The sequence below is a fragment of the Zeus faber genome (assembly GCF_960531495.2).
Source record: "Zeus faber genome assembly, chromosome: 4".
Classification (NCBI taxonomy): Eukaryota; Metazoa; Chordata; class Actinopteri; order Zeiformes; family Zeidae; genus Zeus; species Zeus faber.
The window spans coordinates 19,301,198-19,307,327 of record NC_137191.1 but is presented as its reverse complement, the minus strand read 5'-3'; positions in this window follow the sequence as shown (position 1 = coordinate 19,307,327).

Below are 6,130 nucleotides of genomic sequence, written 5' to 3'. Positions count from 1 at the left end.
AGCGCCAGACCCCGGACAGGCTGCCGTCACGGCCGCGCAGCGGCCCCCGGAGCAGGAAACAAACGCTAATGTCCGTAGCCCAAGCCCAATTTGGTGTACGTGCTGTGAAGTGGCTTTTCGCAACGACCCGGGCAACGCTATAATGTAAATAAATAGCGAGGAAGGTCTCGCATGACTGCTCCCCGGGACATGGCACGTGTTTATTTCATCCTGTTGATTGCTTACAGAGACGGCTGGCTCCTCGCCCCCGGAGCGAAATCACTGTTGGTCTGGACGCTGTTTGGAATAATCCACTATGTAGCGTCAGAGAAAGACAGAAATTAAGGAGGGATCGCTATAGGTTTTGAATAATAGAGGCACGGATGGAAGGAAGGAGAGGCTGGGAGAGTAGGGGCAGGGTAACAGAGAAAGGATCTATGGATCCACCATGGGAAGGCACCGGCGATTGTTGCAGTTTATTATCTACCCAAAGGAAATTGTACCCTTTGCCACCCACAAGCACTCAAAGGTGACTATCAAGTTAAACTGCCAAAGTGAGACGTTGCGACAAAGCCTCCTTTTAGAGATGAAGGATGACAGTGGGACGGAGGACGCGGTGGGGGTTGAGGCCTCTCCCCTGGGAGTAGGAGGGGCAGTGTCAACGTTTGGGGCCGTTGAAAAGGACACAATGAGGCCCGGTATCAAGTTTGCCTGTTTGACAAATGGATCTCCTGCTGTTATCGTGGAAAGCGCAAGACCTCTTATCTATTGGCCACAACACGGGATATTGATAAACGCGGCAGTGGCGTCCGTTGAAATGCTCACAAGCAAAGCATTAAACATGCACTGAGGAGACGCTCGGAACCACCATTGTCGACGTCTTGAAATGAAAGAGGAATTGGCGGCATTCTGGCACTCGCTCAATTCGTATATTTGAGAGCAAACTCCAAAAGGCTTTCAAACCTCGTATTTAGTAAACAATCTGTCAGGGAAAATATCATCGGACAGATCTGTCGCGTATCCCCGCGGAGTTAGTCGAGAAACGTCCGGCCGCTGGCAAAGCGACTGCAAGCCGCCCGCAGAGCGACTGCGAGCCGCCCCGATGGATGTAGAAAATCGGCGCTACTTTTCAACATCTCATGTGCTCATGACAAAACAAGCACAGGCTGTGTTTGTTTGCCGTCTGCCAACTCTGTGTCTTCAAAAGGCCGAATACGTCAAACAAAATTTAAGCAGGGGTTGTCATCCCGAACTGCAAATAGGTGACCGCCGCCGTCACCAGGGTGTTGCTCAAAGGCTGTCGTAGGAATGCCGCAAGAGTCCACGAGCGTGAAGGAGTGTAAGTACACAGTAACACGCACGCACGCACGCACGCACGCACACACACACACATACACACACTCACACACGTCTTCTTACCTTATATCTTAAGTATTTTGACGTACCTGCCCGTGAAGGATGTATAGGACTTGCCTATGTACAAAAGGGAGCCTTTGAACTTGGAGTCTGCTGTCCTCGATTTAGTTACGCCAATAAAACCACACACAGATCTTGGATCCAGGCCTTTAAATCATGGTGAACACTGATCAAAGAGAGGCTGTGAATCTTACATGACATATTCCACATTCCTCGCTAAACACATTCACATGCTACACACCAAAGCGCAGAGCTTATTTGTTGACCCCTCATCCATTCTCAGACACAAAAACTTTTCATTTTACTTTGGGAATTTCAAACCCAATTCCCACTCCGGATAACCCCTAAGCTGCACGAAGCAGCTTTTTTTGTTTGTTTGGTTTTTTTTTAGACAGTCTGGTACATGTTGGAATACAGACAAGTGCCTCAACGAAGGGGGCCGGCATCGCAGAAAGCAGTGCTTGCAGAGAAGTTGCAGTGAGGAAACGTGACGAGGAGCTGTGCGTAAAGCCGCTAAATACAATGGTAGGAAAAATTTCATTACTCCACGAGGGAACAGGTCAGAGGGTTCAGAGGAGCCTGAACTCTCATCGCACCAGAGAAGGCACGTACTGCGGCTGGGGAATGACATTCATCTTTCCTGAGGGGACGTACAAATTGACTCCAACAAGAGTAATTGTAGTGTTTTTTTCGGTGTTTTGCAAATTTTTTTTGCTAAAATTATAACACGGACCAGATATATGATATAGTTTGTAAAATAGGGAAAGCTGTGTGTAGTACGGACTAAACATGTATGTATGTATGTGACAAATAAAAATCTTGAATCTTGAATCTTGACATCTTAAAGATATGACGTTATCATAAGCTACATTCATTTGAGATTTTTGAAGACTTTTTTTTTATTTATTTTTTTACTGTCAGTCGACAGTAACAGGTGTTGACTTTTTAATTATAGAATATAAACTTTGAGTGGCGAGCAGGATCGACTTGACTTCCGCATGGTTCCCCCAATGAAAGCACCAACACAGCACGAGGCGGTGAAACCCGGGATTCTGACGGTCGGTGAAGTTGCTTGTAGACCCGGTGGGAAACACCGTCCGTAATGATACGTCAAACACAATAAGTTGAATGAAGTTAGATGAATAAACGTCAAATTTTCTTTGTGTGTGTGTGTGTGTGTGTGTGTGATACACCGGGGTGGACAAAATCATTTCAACGGAAACAACCGCATGCGAGAATAAACTAAATCACAATAACAGACGCAGCTGCGATGGCGCGTCGGCGTCCGCTGATTGCCAATTACAAGTATATGTCAGGAGCTCTCGCAGTTAGTGATCTGATGTGAAAAACCTGCAGGATTGTTTAAGACGTCTCAGAAACCATGACACCGCACGCCAAACATGGACAAACTGCATCAGCGCGGGGGCCCCGGCGGCCAAGGCACTTAACGGAGAGAGTGGATAAGCGCCACAAACGTAAGAGCCTTAAAAAATGAACCGCGGAATCGAAGCGGCACCTCCGGGAGCCAAGCTCAACAAAAAACGACACGTCTTGACTTTCGCAAAAGCCGGAATTTATGGGATGCCATTTGGACGGCGCCCGTATCCAAGGCTGACGCAACAGGAGACACGCTCGACCCGCCACGTGCGAGACGCTGCCTTCTTTGGGTGAAAATGAATTAAAAGGCTCGGCGCGGCACATCCGCGGCTTTGTCTTCGTTCTCCCCTCGTCAGGCTGCGCACGTGGCTCCTTTCCGTCCTGTGGCGTCGTACAGGAGAAAGCGAGTTATGCGCAATCCACTCAGGATTTGGGTTACAGTGCCATTTCTTTTTTCCATTCTTTATTTTCCCGCTCGAAAGCCATCGCAAATTGTACGGTAATGCGAAATGGGTGAAAAGGCGACATTAATAATGGAGGCCACATGCCTGGAACTCAGATGAACCCGACTCGGGGGAGAGACTGCTCCCATCCACGGCCCCAAAGGAGTCCAGAGGGTCTTCTCAAAATGGGAGTCGCAGTCAAGTCATAAAAAGCAGATAGACAAGAGATTACACTTAATCTGACATGACGCGGCGAAAGTCCTCTGTTTGTTGCCCGTGCATGCAGCTTTGAGTTACTGCCGGCTTAATACGCGTGTTTGGTATTACAGTCCAGCGCTAATGCAGCTGTTCGGAAAATAAATAAATAAATAAATAGAAGTGGTGAGAAGCTAGTGAGCAGTGACAGAGAGCGGCGGTTCACCAGGCCGGATAACCTCCGATATGTCAAATGGATCTGTTCTCTCCCACTGTGTGTGTGTGTGTGTGTGTGTGTGTGTGTGCGCACGCGTGCGTGTGTGTGCTTCCGCGTGCGTGCGTGCGTGCATGTGTGAGTATGCCGCAGCGAGGGATGTAATGGAAAATATTAAACTACTCTGAATAACGTCTAACGTTGCCAAGCGTAATGATTTCTGGAATCAAAAAACAGATTCCTACTAACTTCTTCAAGTTGTGTAGAAAGCTATGTCCAAGAAACCGCAAAACAACCCCAAAGAAAAAAGAAACTTTACCTGTCAATGGATTTATTCATGTCAACCCTTTATCCATTTTTGTGTAAAAGCAATAACGGCCGAAAAGCATTATTATTATTATTATTATTTTTTTTTTTTTTTGTTGTAGTTTTCCCCTCATGTAACTTATTTCACATGATCTGAAGTGAAGAGCTATTGATAAATAAACCGCAGCAGCGCTACTCAGTGTAACCCCGAATATCTGCGCAGCGGTGTAAGTGTGAAAGACAGCTGTTGTGCACACACTTTGTTTACCTGTCAGTAAACCAGGCGGCGATGACGGAGAAAGTTCCCAAAAACGAGACATCAGCACGAAAACAATCGAAACACGACACTCACTGCCGCACTGGTCGATGGCGGCGAAGGTTCCAGGATGAACTGATGACCACTGATGCATTAAGCAGAGGTTGGACCGAGTCTGAGTGCTCGAGTCCCGAGTCTCAAATCCCAAACTTTGAGTTTCGAGTCCTAAACAAGTCAGAATGTGCTCTTCACCAACTGTAGTACACCTATATATTATTAATGGGTGTAATAGTTTGTATATTTAAATCATGCAAATCATGAATGCTTTTTATTTATTATTTTCCAAATAGACGTTAATAAACTTTATACATATGACAACAAAAACAAAATATTGTAGTACAGTGGTACCTCGACTTACGACTGTAATTTGTTCTATAGGAACGGTCGTATGTTAAAACAGTCGTGTGTCGAAGCAATTTTCCCATATACACCACGCTCATATTTTTCTATGATTTCCTTCTTAGTTTCAATGGTAATCATTACCCTCTTCTTTTCCCATCATACCCTTCTTAGGACTCAGCATGAAGGGTAAAAATAAACAAAACACACAGCACAAACACAGTAAATATGAAAAAAATATGGATAAGCCTCCAACTACGTGCACACACGATGTAGGTCGCCCGCTGACTGACTGCTGACTGACTGCTGACTGACTGCTGACTGACTTCTGACTGACTGCTGACTGACTGCTGACTGACCGCCGACGCGCCAACTGCAAATTTACACGGTCGAATATTGGAGCAGTCGGTCGCAAGTCGATACAAATTTTCGCGACTGTCGCTGCTCGTATCTTGGATTAGTCGTAAGTAGATGCAGTCGTAAGTCGAGGTGCCACTGTACTCTCTCTCTCTCTCTCTCTCTCTCCAGATATACTCTAGACACTGAAATCAATCCTGCCATAAAGTTACAATCATTTATTAAAAGGTACATTAAACAACTGCTGAACGTACAGACTATAGGTGTGTGTGTGCCTAATAAGGGTGTAATTTATTTTTTAATAGCATCATTTTTTAATATATTTGGGCTTGGGGTGGGTATCAACTCAGGCAACCACATAGATGCTACATAGAAACTATACTATGTACACTTAAAAAATAATACCATAATAATAATAATAATAATAATAATAATAATAATAATATTGATAATAATATTGTTAATAATAATAATAATAATAATAATATTGTTAATAATAATAATAATAATAATATTGTTAATAATAATAATAACAATAATATTGTTATTAGTAATAATAATAATAATAATAATAATAATAATAATAATCCTTTGTAGGGAGGAGAATGGTGGAGAATGGTGGAGAATAGTGGAGAATGGTGGAGAATGGTGGAGAATAGCGGAGAATAGTGGGTAATGGTGGAGAATCTGTGGAGAATAGTGGAGAATGGTGGAGAATAGGGATGAATGATGGAGGATGGTGATGAGTGGTGGAGAATAGTGGAGCATAGCGGAGAATAGTGGATAATGGTAGAGAATGGTACAGAATGGACAATTTTTTTCGTGGCAGCTCTTAGACTTGGCAAACTAGTTGTTAAAATAATTTCAAATCAATATTCCGTCTCAGTGAATTATTTTATTTTGTAAGCAGCCGTTTAGAAAGCGGGACAGTGTTCCCTTCAGTGGGAACCGGCCTGTCATTTTGTTATAATGACCCGCCCGGCTGCACATTATCACTTCCACATTACAACAGAGAACTTCTTTCATTTTCTTTCGTTTCAAGTACCACCAGACTCCACTACCAAACTCCACCGCCACTCCTCCGCCACCAAGCTCCACCAGCCCCAAGGAGCGACATGCGACGCCCACACAGGCCCGGGCTGAAAGGCTTTTTCCATTCCATCGTCACGTAAATGGCAGCGGGATATA